This window comes from Lutjanus erythropterus, chromosome 9, assembly GCF_056507025.1.
Source record: "Lutjanus erythropterus isolate fLutEry1 chromosome 9, fLutEry1.hap2, whole genome shotgun sequence".
NCBI lineage: Eukaryota > Metazoa > Chordata > Actinopteri > Lutjaniformes > Lutjanidae > Lutjanus > Lutjanus erythropterus.
In genome coordinates this window covers 803,147-818,711 of record NC_139325.1, presented here as the reverse complement: position 1 = coordinate 818,711, position 15,565 = coordinate 803,147, and positions in this window count along the sequence as shown.

Here is a 15,565-nt window from a genome sequence, read left to right as displayed (position 1 = left end):
TGCTGTCTAGAAAAACATCTTTAACTTTAATGCATAATTAAATTTCTGGCAGAAAAACAACAACAATAACAATAATTAGAATAATAATAAAGTTTTTTTTTATATAGCACTTTTCTTAGCAATGTTACAAGTGCTTTACAAAAACAAATAAAATCAGACAAGGCAGATAAAGTAAGAACAATGCAACAGGATATGAGCACAGATGAGGTAAATGGATACTAAATGATCAATAAATCAGACTAAAAACAGTATAAATAAAAGCACATATCAAACATTTCCAAAAGCTTTCTCAAAGAAAGTTTTAAAGGTCCAGTATGTGAGATTTAGCTGGATATTCTGCAGACAAAGGCAAAATCCATGGAGGCCACCATGTTTCTACAGTAGCCCAGAATGGTCAACTAGAACACTGGCTCTACAGAAGGTCTTTGACATTTTGCAGCTGCCGTAGGTTCTTCTACATGCTTTGGAAGGGGAGAGTGAGATAAAGTGTTTGCAATCTGCAGATGCCCCTAAATCCTAAACACTTGCCCTTTAAGTACACATTTAAAAGAAGCTAGGTACGTAGGAGGGGCACGTAGGTGAGTTCAGTAGGCAGAGTTGAGCTTCATAGTGTCGGGGTTCTGATCGCCCTTTATCACAAACTGTGACCTGGGAATAACCAGCAGAACTTCATCCGCAGCTCTCAATGGTCACAAGGGAACATACCGAGTCACTAAATCAGAAATGTGTGCAAGACTATTTAAGGCTTAAAAGTGAGCAATAAAATTTTAAAGTCAGTTTGAAATCTAACAGTGAGCCAGTGTAGGGAGGCAAGCACAGGGGTGATGTTATTATGCCTCTTTGTCCCACTAATGAGACGAGCAGCAGCTATTGATAAAATGACCTAGTTTTAGTGATTATGTTGAGCTGGAAGAAACATGTCTGTTAGCATCAAATATTGCCCCTAGATTATACTGTATAATATTTATAGCTATAGGGATATAGTTATAGGGTTGTTCTAATACTGGTATCAGTGAGTACACAAGTCCATGTTCTGATCCATTATCATATATTTCATTAACCCGAAAATGAGTCCTTGCTTCTTCCCACCACCAATATGCTTTTTTTTTTCCCCCAGGATGGCAAAGTCATGATTTGTGGCATTCAATCTCTGTATGTATTTGTTTGTGTTTTACAGGGTTTAACCTGAACTGGGACATACAACAATAATAGCAATCATATCATATCCATGCTGGGTTAATAGTGTACATCTGTTAAAAAAAACAGCAGTAATATATACAATAGTAATAATATATGTATATGTGTATATATGTATACATACTGTATAAAGTATGCTTGTGTGTCAGCATTTAGAGCTTCTGCTGAGCAGGGTTCCTCCATACAGTATTACTGGAACAGTGTCCACATACATGATACTAGGTTAAAATGATTAGTTTTAGGTTTGAAGTATTTCAGAGAAACTGACTGAAAGCCCAGATGGTAATGGATGGGTACCAAGCCAGTTTTTGTCCTTCTCTCTCCAGAGTTAAGGTGCCCTGACACAGACATCTGTCTTTGGAAGAAGGTCCTGTCAATCTTCACAAGCGTGATGGTGTTGGTGTATACATCAGACATCATACTTCACTGTTGTCTGTAGCAATAAGAATTAAAGGGGCATTTTTTTTTCAAAAGTTTTGAAACGTCAGATATATGATCCTCACATATCCCCACTCTATTTTCATCTGTACTATTGGACTCTCATTTATATGCCTAAAAACAATAATATTTTAAAATGCAACATTTTTTTCTCTACCATCCATATTTAGACAAATGGAGTGACCAGCACACGATACTGTTGAGCAGTGTTCAAAGGCTGCATATTAGTCATGGGTGTTTTTACAAATGTCAGTGTATTTTTCAATACTCTTTTTTTTTTTCTTGAGCCCCCTGGGAACTGAACATCAGGATTTCCTGATATCTGCCACATTGATCTTTTAAAAATCTGTCTCTTTTTAACTGCCCTAATTTAATAGAAGTGTGTACTAAATCACTGGAGTGTGCCTTTAATTCAGTAACTGCTGTGTGTCATTGTAAATTAAAATAATGTTCATATTAAAGAAACCGATGGAAAGTCTGTTAATGCTCCATATAGGATCAGTGGAATCTCTCTCTACCTCTTCTGGTGCTAGTTCAGAAAGAATACATGGAGATCTTTCTAATTGTTTTTACCTTTCTCATTTCCTTATTGGAATACTCTAATGTTATCTGTGTCTATAATATGAGAGGCAGGATCTCAGATTTTAAAGAGGCAATATTGAAGAAAGTTATATTGATATACTCTGAGAACTGTGTCTGCACTGTAGTGTTAAAGAGAGAGTTAAGATTTTTTTGAAGTGGGGTTTTTATGAGGATCTTATCCATAGTCAGTGTATTACCTACAGTAGATGGCAGCAGGAGTGCTGGTGTAGGAAGATAAGCGATGTACTGTTGTGGACAGGGTCACCTGCAAAACCTATTGTAGTCACCTAAAAAAATGAAAAAATCAAACATCAGTTTAAGTGTACACTATGTTCTGAATATTTTCACCACTTAACCTTGCATCAGACAGCCTTTTCTGACCAGAAATTGACTCCATTGCCAAAAACATGAATTTTACCCCACAGAACACTAGAGTTGGTGGTGTCCCTCTGCCTTAGTTGGTTAGTTTGTTTGCCTTATTGTGTGGCCTCGCTGTTATAACTAGCTAGTTTGGATACACTGAAGCTGCAGAATAATGCACACAAACTAACCAACTGAGTCAGCTTTAGACCAGCAACTCCCGTGCTCTGTAAGGTAAACTGGCTAATGTTTTTGCCAATGGTCTCTGGCTGGTTTGGAGAGAACAATATTTTGCTTATAGACACTTTTACAGCCAATGTCATTGAAAAGTGGCACATGCATTTTGGTAACAGAAGTAGCAGTCTCCCCAGTCATCCAGACGAGTTATCAAGCTGCAAAGGTTGAATTAAACATTTCACCAGCACTAAAATCACTAAAATGTCTGTTTGTTGAGTATATGATACTTCAGAATCGGTATCCCAGTGGTCGATATAAGTTGTTAAAAATTTCGACAAGATCATGACCGTTTCAGCGCGTCTACAGCTGCAAACTATGAAATGTGTTGACTGGATTGAGAACGCAATCAAAACAACAAACTGTGAAAGGGTCTTTATAACAGCAGTTTCTTGTCAGAAAAGGCTGTCTGCCAGGGCATCCCTGTGGCTCTATCAGGCTATCAGTCATCTGCATTAGCTGCTGGTTTGACTCCCACTTGTGGTCCACTTGTTGTGTCATCCTCTCTCTCTACCACCTTTCCTGTCATATCTTCAGCTGTCACTATCAAATAAAGACAAAAAATGCCCCAAAAATAATCTTTAATAAAAACAAAAGAAAGAAAAGGCTGTCCAACAGCAAGGAAAAACAGTGAAAATATTTATAATAGTCTTGAATTGATATTTATTTTTAAGGTGGCTAAAATATGTGTCGTTGCTGACCCTGTCCACAGCAGTACATTGCTTAGCTTCCTACTCCGGTACTCCCAGGGTGTGTCGACCACCATCTACCAAAGGTAATACACTGACTATGGATAAATACTTAATACAGCCCCACTTCAAAAAATTTGATTGTCCCTTTAATATTGGAGCTAACTTGTCACAGGGAAATACATCTTTGTATTTTTCTTAGTTTTCTTGAGTTAATCCTAATTGTTGCAAAAATGTTGCATTGTGCAAATTATTTTGCTCATCGAAATGTTTCTTCCTGTGACATCTACCATATTTCTAGATGTGAATACAAATAAAATGTGTGCAATAGTACAATCCTGGTCCACTTGCCTCTCTGTCTTCTGTCACACGTGAATAATGTCGGTCTAAATTGTTTTTGCATCATATATTTAATCTGCGATGCAACACTTGATTCACCTTCTTTTGCTTTTCATTTTTTAATGGATGAATCTATATTTTTCCTGCAGCTCCCCTTATCATTTCTGACCTGTCAGCCCTCTTCCAGAGACAGCAATGAGTCCTATGTGTTTGTGTTGAGCAGAGGGCCTTTGTAGTTTCCCTCCTCTGCCACTAGAGGGCACTCATATGCAGATGAGAAGATGTGGGGCTTGTGGAAATGTCCTGACTCTTCCTTCTTTTGCACTAAAATGTGCTCTCATTTCCACCTTTATTTTATTTCATTTGCAGAGAAAGCTGTCTGAAAGTAACGTGGAATGAGACGTGTTTCTGCAGAGGGTGTCTGAGGACAGCGGGGAGGGACAGTAAACTCTGGAACAGGGAGGGTTAGATGGACTGAGGATGTGCGTTGTTTTTTTTTTTCCTTTCTCCCTTGTGTTTCCATCTTTAGAAACAGACTCAACATTAACACAGATATCGATCGTAAAAAGACATCCTACCCTTTTTTCTTTGATCGATACCAAGGAAATATGCAAGCTCATGTGAAAGTATTTCCGAGTCATATGGAGCCAATGGGGGCAGTTTTGCCCCACTCAGCTGTTTGGAGGATGATTGAGGTGGGTGTAATGAAGTCTCCTCTCAGTGGTATGGTAGCTGTTGATTAGCCTTGGAAACAGAGTGAATCTCATTCATTTCATTAAGGAACTTCATCAGGACTGTGCATTTATATACATACCATCAAGGTATCTGCCTCATACTGAAAGAATTTATTTGGAACCTCAGTTGGCTGCTTATATCTGGAAATGCATCCCCACCCACTAAGACTGCAACACTGGAGCTTTCTGAGGTGGTTTATCAGTGGCATTAGTTGGATATCAAGCAATTAACTTGAAGCACACCTCAGGGTACACACTGTAAAGCTACAGTAATGCCACCCCTCCACACAGTCAAGTTTATTGCCAAGTAGGTTTACACATGCAAGGATTTTACCTCAGTGCACTGGTGCATAACATAGCATGAGAAAATATAAAATATGACCCCAAGTACTGCAAGTCAAGACACATGAATAGAAAATTGACAATCATTCATTCATTCATTTTCTGTAACCGCTTATTCCGTGAGGGTCGTGGGCTGCTGGAGCCTATCCGAGCTCACATTGGGCGAGAGGCGGGGTTCACCCTGGACAAGTCGCCAGTTCATTGCAGGGCTGACACATAGACAGGCAACCACTCACACTCACATTCACACCTACGGGCAATTTAGAGTCACCAATTAACCTAGCATGCATGTCTTTGGACTGTGGGAGGAAGCTGGAGAACCCATGCAGACATGGGGAGAACATGCAAACTCTGCACAGAAAAGCCCTACCCGAGCAAGCTGGGGATTGAACTCAGGACCTTCTTGCTGTGAGGTGGCAGTGCTAACCACTGCACCACCGTGCCACCCAAATTGACAATCATGAATGAAAAAATATTAAAACAATATACACCGATCAAGCATAACGTTATGACCACCTGTCTAATATTGTGCTGGTCATCCGACCAGACCACCTTCTTTCGTTGCTCTGTGATCCAGTTCTGATCTCATGTGTCCATTGTTGGTGCTTTTGGTGGTGCACAGGGGTCAGCATGGACACCCTGACTCGTCTGCAGCTATGCAGCCCCATACGCAACAAACTGCAATGCACTGTGTATTCTGACACCTTTTGCAATTTGAGCAACAGTAGCTCAGCTGTTGGATCAGACCTCACTGGCCAGCCTTCACTCCCCACGTGCATCAGTGAGCCTTGGTCACCCATGACCCTGTCACCGGTTCACCACTGTTCCTCCTTCCAGATACTCTGACCCAGTTATCACAATTTGGCCCTTGTCAAACTTGCTCAAATCCTTCCACTTGCCTATTTTCCTGCTTCTAACACATCAACTTTGAGGACAAAATGTTCACTTGCTGCCTAATATATCCCACCCACTAACAGGTGCCATGATGAAGAGATAATCAGTGTTATTCACTTCACCTGTCAGTGGTCATAATGTTATGTCTGATCAGTGTATACACTGTGACTGTTATTTAAATACAATAGTTGTACAGTTTTCTGCAGGAATATGCAAAGGTTCACTGTATGAAGTTTTACGAACATTTGCAATGTGCAAGAAAGAGTCCAAAAAATGTGTATTAAAACAATAACATGCAAGATTTCTGTATTCAAATGTCTAGAAATGCTAGGCCTGTGTTATATCTATTTATATTGTTGAGTTGTGTACTTAAATTATATGAGGTAACAGTGTGTTTGCTACACAGGATACATCAGATAAGTCAGAAAGTTGAAAAGGAAGTTGGCGAATGTGACATGAATAAATCTTTAATATTACTTTGTCCATAAACATGATTTCTGCCCAGCAAAGAGCCACACAGGCGGGAGTTAAACCCACAGCAGAAGACTCACAGCCTCAGCCCATGGACTGCATAAACAGTCATATGGTAGTGATGATTTGATTTTCATGCACTTAAAAAAAAAAGGATTGTACACACTTAGAATATTTTATTTCCTCACTTGGAGCAAAAAAAAAACAAAACACATATGTCTAAAACATATGTACTTAGATCAAATTTAGATTTTTCTGATTCAAATACATCCATACAATATGAAACATTACTCAGAAGCTACAGAATGATATAAAAACCTTAATTGAACTTGATGTTTAAAGCTATTGTATGTAATACTTATGCATTAAAGCTACTACAAGGAACTTTCATATGTTTCTGTTGGCCTTTCTGTTTCTCCTGTCATCTTAGGAGGGAAATTAACACGCCTTATTTCCTTCTTTGTGCTTTATTTCTGCCATATCTCATGGCGGGTTACAGGTCTCTCCTGCTCCATACAAGGTACAACAGCATCAGAACAGAAAAAATGCGCTCATTGATTCCATTGGTTTAAACAGCTCACGTGTCCTCCACTGATGTGGATGCAGACAACACAGGCGCACCCACAACACAAAATAGTTCCCCAAATTGCACAATATTGTAAAACAAGGGAACCATGACAGAACATACACTCAACACCCCCACTTGTTCTCATCATCCTAAACCAACTAATTTACCACCATTCATCAATATATTTAATTTCCAAAGAACCAAGTTTTGAACTTTAATATTTTGATTTTTGCTACAGGCTTTGTGAGTATGTCAGCAACCATTTCTTCTGATGAACAATACACAATACTTATTTTGCCTTCAATGAGTGTGTTATGAATGAAATTATATTTCACATCAATGTGTTTAGACCTCTGTCTGCTCACTGGGTTCTTACACAGTGCTATGGCACCTTGATTGTCACCATTAATCTCAGTGCAACTGTAGTTTCTATTGTCCATGCCATTTAACAGATGAGTTATGCTCTCCTGAGTAGTGGTAGCTAACCCTATGTATTCAGCCTCGCATGTTGATAATGCCACTATGGGCTGTTTCTTTGATTTCCATGAAATGGCAGGACCCTGTTTTGTCAGACTGAAGCAGTACCCCGTAGTGCTTCGTCTGTCTTCCACAGAAGATGCCCAGTCAGCATCACTGAATCCTATGAGATTTAATTCTTCCTCATTTTTTTTGTAACATAGCTCATAGTCAACAGTGCCCTTTAGATACCTTAGAACATGTTTGGCAGCTATTAAGTCCTCAGCTTTTGGGTTTGCTAATGTTTGTGAGAGCTTACTCACAATCCAGCTAATACCTGGTCTTGGCATAAATCAGGCTGCCAACAATATCCTGATATTCTCTGGGATCTACAAGCTTAATGCTCTTCTTTTCCTCATTTTTGATACCACCCTGTCTTGGTTCACTTGGGGTAGATCTGGGTTTGCACTCTGACATCCCAAATCTCTCAAGCATTTTTATTATGTACTGTTTCTGGTTCATTGTGTTTTTGTCTTCCTTTTGATCAAACTGTATCCCCAGAAATATGAGATTTTTCCCAGAAATTTCATGTTGAATTTTGATCTCAGTGTTTTTGAACCTGTTGAGAAGGTCATTATTGCTGGCTGCAATGATTAAATCATCCACCCATATGATCACAATGATTGTCTCACTTCCTATCTGTTTCTTATACACACAGTGGTCAGATAGGTTCCTCACAAAATTGTCTTGTTCTAGTTGGTCATTTAGAAGTTTGTACCAGTTCCTTCCAGACCATAGAGAGATTTCTTTAACTTGCATACCAGTTTTCTCCTGTTTCTGATGTGTTTTCAAAACCCTCTGGTTGTTCCAAGTAAATTTCTTCCTCTATTGGGGCATGTAAGTATGCTGTTTTTACATCCATTTGATGAACAATGAGATCATTTTGAACAGCAATTTGCATAAGGGCTCGCACTGAGCTAATGTAACCCTTAGCAACATACCTAGCTTTGAAAACATTTCCTTTTTCAGTGTTTTCCTTTATGACATAGACCCATTTTCCCCCCACTGCATTCCTACCCTCAGGTAATGTAGTCAGTTCGAATGTTTCATTTTCTTTAAGTGAGTCCATCTCTTCTTTCATGGCTTGTTGCCATGCTGGTGCCTCCGGTGACATCTGGGCTTCTCTATAGGTTTGAGGGACTCCGCACACTGCCCTGTAACAATAATCAACACTAGTGTGGGTTACATCTTTATCTTTAAAGTCTGATATGTAATTCTCTAGGTATTTTGGGCCTTTTCTTTCTCTTTTTGGGTAACGTGGGCTTTGGTCATAACTAGGTTCTGAACCTAAGCTGTCTTTGTTTACATTCTGAACTACTTCATCTGTAGTTTTATCATCTTGTACATTTTCATCCTTGTCTGTATCATCATCATTTCTGTTTAAGATCTGATTCTCTTCATTGCTACCTTCTTTCTGTGATAGTTCTTTGCCATTCTTTTCATTTTCTGACTTCCACTCTCCAAGTCTATGGGTTTCTGGATTATATTCATCAGTTTGGGTTTGTTGATCAACACTGTTCATTTTGATGAATTTTACCAGTCTGTGTTTTGACACCTTTCTTGTATGAGGGTTATAAACCAGATAGGCTGGACTGTTCTTACTATACCCCACAGATATTCCCTTTTCACATCTGGGATCAAGTTTTTGGTGATCATATCTGTATGCATAACAATCTGATCCAAAACCCCACATTCTTGATAGGTTTGGTTTTCTTCCTGTTAGCATAAAGTATGGGGTGTTTTTAGTTCTGTCACTGTAACACCTGTTATGGATATGGGCTGCACTTTGAACAGCATACGGCCACAATGCTTTTGGTAACCCCTTTTCTATTAACATGCACCTCCCCATTTCAAACAAGGTCCTCCACTGCCTTTCAGCTGTACCATTTTGATGAGAAGAGTAAGGGGATGACGTCTCGTGCCTTATACCATTATCTCTTAACCCTGTAAGACCCACTGTTGCAGAATTACAACAATTTTTGTTATCCCCCAAAACCCCCTTTTTTTTTTTTTTTTTTTTGGTTCAACCACATTAGCATACTCGTTTGGTCCTATTGTTTGGTCTCAGAATGCTATTGGGTCATACATTTGTATATAAGGCCTGCCATCGGGTCAAGAAGTCACACAACCTCCAGATTTTTGAGAGAGCATCATCCCCTCAATTCACTGGACTGGATTTATCTGATTGAAGTAAGTAAAATGCTTTAAATATTTTTTTTTGTGTTTATTACAGTGTCTAGAACATGTCCATATGTAGTCATTGTGGAAAATGTGCCTTACATTTTATTTAGAGCTTGTTTTGTAATTGTTGCAATATTACAACGTTGGGTGAATGTGGTAGTCAAAACAACCCTGTTTTGAGAGGAACTTCAATTTAAATTTTCCCAATATAACTTTAAACTACACATGATTTACACATTCTAGCCTGATATTAGATTACATATTATTGTATTAGAAACTAGTGTGCAAAGATATATTTCCATATCTAATCATTTTCTTTTACTTATAATGATTTCTAACCACCTTCAACACTCAGTATTTTCCCCTTATCACAGAAAGCAGGACTTTCTAACAAAGAAATTCTGTTTGTGCATGTCTGCCCTTTGTCTTGGCTATTGATAAGAAAATGTTCCTATCAATTCATAGTCAAAGCAGTTGTGGGGGATGCTTGGGGGAGGGCATTTTTCCATTGTTCTGGAACAGGTGTTGATGTTCAGGAATGTAAGGTGTTGTTGTAAATTGGAGGCTACCTGCATACCTATTAGTATGATAATCAGAGTTTACAATTGGTCAGCTATACACTATTGTGTGACCAGTTAAATGTGTGAATAGGTTACTTCAGTGCAATGTGTAAACGCTTCATATTGAAATCAATCTCCCCACCATCCCCTCTTTTTCTGCAGGTTATCTAGAATCTAATAAGAATGTGTGCTGTTTATATATACATTTGTTTCAATCTTATTTTTTCCATTTCAGAATGCCACCAGCAAGGAGAGATCTTCGGTACAATGTGCAGGATGTGATTGGGATTGTCCAAAATGGAGAGAGTGATGTGGACATAGAGTTGGACGACACTGATGAGAGTGACGAGGACTCAACCATCCCTAGGTGATGGGAGTCCAAACGGTCCCTCTTCCAAGAAAGCATGTGCACACCCCCCACAGGATGTGCGCAAGGACCTAACTGGACATTTCCCAATGAAGGTGAAGAGAGGACGCTGCAGACATTGCAGTAAAGGGTATACTAATATCCAATGCAGCAAGTGTGATGTTCGCCTCTGTTTTTCAGAGGACAAGAACTGTTTCTGGGACTATCACTGTAAATAAATGTCAAAGTTCTAGTTGTTGCAATAAATGACTGTTCATAACAACATGACTGAGATTATTTTTCATGTTATACTGTTCTGGGACAAAAGCAAAACCCTGCAAATGAATCCTTAGTTCTGTATTGTTTTTCAGACAATGAGTACAAATACAGGAGATTCTGCTTCCCATTGAGCCCAACGTTGCAATATTACAACATTTCTGTAAAAACTTACAAAAACTTTTTAAAAAAAAAAACACCTCATTTTTAGCATCAAAGGCCTCCTACAACAACATCTTAATGGTTGAAAATTTTTTTTTTAGTGTTTTTCTATATTTGGGTTTTACAGGGTTAAAAGTGCCTGGAAAGCCTCACCTGTGTACTCTGTACCGTTATCTGACCTGATACATTTGACACTACCATAAAGTGCACTGTCTGCAAGGAACTTCTTTGTGGCCAATTTTGTATCACTCTTATATTTAAGGAAGTAAACAGCTACTGCCCCTGAAAAATCATCTGTGAATGAGATAGCATATTTCTGCCCATCTTGGCCAGTTGGCTCGATTGGGCCTGCTAGGTCAGTATGTACTAACTCTAGGGGCGCACAAGCTTTTGCATCAGGGTTCCTACTTCTACTGTTGATGAATTTACCCTCTGCGCAAACATTACAGTCTACCTTAGTTTCACCTGTGATTTTCATACCTTCTACCACATCAGGTAGTTTCAACACATCATCAATGTTACAATGTCCCAGAATTTCATGCGATGTTTTGACATCACATGTTAAATTCACTTTGTCACTGGACATTATGTTATTGACTGATTCATCAACACATTTGTCATTGTTATTTACCGTCTGAATGTAGTACAGTCTCTCCAGTTCCTCGATGCGGAAAACAGTCCCATCTTTGGTTGTCAGTTCATTCTTCCCTTTTTGGAAAATCACTTTGACTCCATCAGCTGTTACTGCTTCTACTGACAGGATGCTCTGAGGATATGATGGTATGAACAGGGCCCTCTTCAGTGTAACCATGACGTTTCTTCCCTTTAGGTCCCGTAGCATCACCTCTGCGTCTCCTCACTTGAGAGCCACATTGTTCTCCCCGGTGCCATCCGCAAGCTCCATAAAGTGTTGTTGTGGATTGAAAGTCTTGTCAAATCGTGTGAACTTACTTTCCTGTGTTATGATGTGAGATGTTACTCCACAGTCGATCATCAGCCCATTTTCTTTAATGTTGTCTGGGAGGAGCTCTTAACTAATCTTGAATACAAAGGTTTGTTCTTTGTCCTGACCTTCTTGTTTCTCTGCAGACTGCTTTGCATCATCTTTATGCATCATTTCCTCCTGCATGTCTCATCGCTGTGTGTTGAGTTTTTGTGGTAGCTGCACCATTTTGTGGCTCCCTTTTGATGGCAGTCTCATGCAAAATGACCGTGGTTTCTACATCCATAACATGTCACTGACGACACGTCCACTTTCATTACATTGTCTGATTTTATCTTTGTGTCGAACTTCTCTGTTTCTTCATAGCTTCTTAGTTTACTCTTTAACTCAGTGAAAGTCAACTCTTGACTGCTTTGTGTTGTATGTACAACGAATGGCTTATATGGCTCTGGAAGTCCTTTCAAAATCATGGCGATTATAAGCCCATTACTAATTACTTCTTTTGCACTTCTTAGTAATGTTACTACCTTTTCAGTCCGGATGATATAGTCTGTTATAGTTTCTTCCCACTCCTTTCTTAACGACATTAGTTCTGTGTATAGGGCAATAATCCTGGGCTTACCCTGACTGGCGTAGTGATTCCGTAATATTTGTAGTCTGAGGCGTCTCTCATTACCAACGACAGGCTTCGGTCATCGAGGAACTGTATTAGCTCCGCGTAGCATTCTGCATTAAGCTCTACGTCGACGTTTCCAGTGGCGAGAATTGTGTCTTTCAGGCCTAATATTCTCATGTGACCGAGGAACTTTACCTCCCAAAGTTCGTATTTGTCTTCGTCTCCATCAAAAACAAGTCTCTGCCATCCTCCTGTACTGCGCCTGGGCCCATAACCTGTTGGCCTTTCTGTTTCTTCTGTCATCTTAGGAGGGAAATTAACACACCTTATTTCCTTCTTTGTGCTTTATTTCTGCCATATCTCATGGCAGGTTACAGGTCTCTCCTGCTCCATACAAGGTACAACAGCATCAGAACAGAAAAAACGCGCTCATTCATTCCATTGGTTTAAACAGCTCACATGTCCTCCACTGATGTGGATGCATACAACACAGGCGCACCCACAACACAAAATAGTTCCCCAAATTGCACAATATTATAAAACAAGGGAACCATGAGAGAACATACACTCAATAGTTTCCACTGCCAAAACCACAAACTTTAACATCAAAAATAATATTATGTATATAAAAATCTCCTCCTGCTTCTTTTTAACTGGTTAAGGTGTGACTCACTGTGACTTTGTCTGGAAAAATGTAAACACGGGCTCATTTTGTCTGATTACAGAAATAACCGAATGGTCTTCTTAATTTATGTAGGTCATATAGAGGCATCAGTAATTAATTGAGAAGGTTTAATTACCAGTCAAAATGTAGCTTTAAAATATCCAAAAATGCCAGACCTATGTTATATATATATTTTTTGACTTGTGTACATACATTATCCCAAGTATTTTCAGTAATGTTCAGATGCAAAGAAATCTGTAATTTAGCCAAAGTAATGGTATGTTTTCTCGCTAGCTATAACTTCCATAATTGTCACATGCGTCAGAGTGAGAAAGGCAGTTGTCACATGTGAATAAAACTTAATAAACCTGAATTTTGCCAGTCATGTAAGATAGATTTTCGTCTGCAATGGTTGTTGTTTAACAATGAAGACAACAACTCCCATGATCCCATGCTTAATGACATCAGTGGCCAATCCTACATATCGTACACTTAATGTAATTGCAGCATCCTGCCAGAGGGGAGTGTCTCAAAGGGTTTGTGTCTGAGGTGGCAGGGGCGTGTCCAGACTTTTTTTTGACTGGGGTGGCCCAAGAGGGGCACTGACTTATGCACGGGTGGCATGAAGTACACACACACATTTGTACCATTTCTTATATCTATTTCAATTACTAACAATACAGTGATATAAAGCTTCAATACTTTATTTTTGAAGTTCTTAGAAGAAACTGTAACCTGACCATACCACTTAATTTATCCTCGACATTCAATTATGACAAATACTTTCATTTTTGTGATTTATTTTAGTAAAACAACCTTGAGAAAACAAAGGTAGACGACATGCAAAGGAAAAATGCTATTACTCATCAAACAGCTGTTTCAAACTAAGATCCAACCTCTCAGTGGACAGATAACCAATCACATTAGAGGATAATGGGGTGACAGTTGAGGCGGCCAATCAGCTTTCAGGGGTGGCCAGTGAGCCCCCCCCCCCCCCACGAAACGCCCCCAGGGTGATGAGAGTGCTTAACACAACGTGTCAGGGTGGGGTCACTACAGACCCATGAGTCACTCCACTGGCTGAGAATCTCCCGCTGATGAATCACAGGATTGATTAGTGGGGCTGAGTTTCCAAACACTTGAACATTCATGGTCAAATCAGACGGGGGCAGGTGCCTCATTATGAGAAAATCTGCTCCAAATGAAGACCACTGATCCTCCGAGGTGATGAGAGACCAGGTATGGAGCCACAGCAGCGAGCAGTGATTTTATTTGGATACTGGTGCCAGTGCAGAGAGCAGAGCAGAGCAAAGCACTGCAGTTTGAGTCATTTAGAAATTGTCCGTTTTGCTGCGTCATGCCTTGAAGCTCCTCCAGCAGACGGCTATCAAACAGCTTCTGTAACATGCAGATCTGAGCCACAGTGTGTCCCACTGTGCTGTGACTCACTGCGACTGTGCCGATCCAATTCTCACACGAGCCCCCACAGGTGAAGGCAGAGCTGGTATGAACATACTGTATATGAACAAATATGCATACAGCCAGATCTTTTTGTTTCCCAGACAACTGCACAGTATGCAATCCTCAACCACTACTAGTCTGATTCAAATTTAAAGTTTGTGCACTGCATAAAATTTCCATCTTATCAAGACATTTTGTGTATGAAATTATCACGTTGTCTAAAAACAAGTGACAAAAACTGTGCAAAAATTAAAATAGTCACCAATTGTTTATAAGAAAATAGGTCACAGGTCATAGTTTTTTGCAATTGAACTTATATGAAATGATATGGAATGTATTTTTTCAGTGTGTGTTTACTGAGACAGATGCTCAACCTGTCTGACTGGATTACACTCAACAGATGCATTAGACTGGTAATTTTTCAATCTACATTGCTGAGGCTTGGCTATATATGAGGTAATGTATAGCATTTGACTATTATTCACCACAGCAGGTGTGTGCCCCCCCCCCCCCCCCCAATTTTATATAATATTATATATATATATAATTTTATATATATATATTTTATATGGCAGAGGAGAATTAAAGGAGTAGCTCAACATTTTGAGAAATGGTTTCTGTATGAAAGCTCATGGGAAAAATCGGAAACTATGAATATGGTAAAAACTGCTCTAAGTTTACCTGCAGGACACAACATGTCTCCGACTTAATTGAAAGTTGCATCCTGCACCATGTGGCTTGTACGGAAATGTATTAGACTGAGATTTAAAGGTCCAGTGTGTGAGATTTAGGTGTAAGTATTGGCAGAATATGGTAGAAATGAAACATAATATTAACCAGTTTTAGCTGCTCTGCACTGGTTTCCTGTAACTTTTAGAATTGACTGTAAGGTCCTCCTCCTTACAGGCAAAGCCCTTAATGGGTAGGCCCAAGCTAAATTGTTAATTCCTTTATTCCCTATTTGACTTCAAGAACATTGTGATCATATGCAG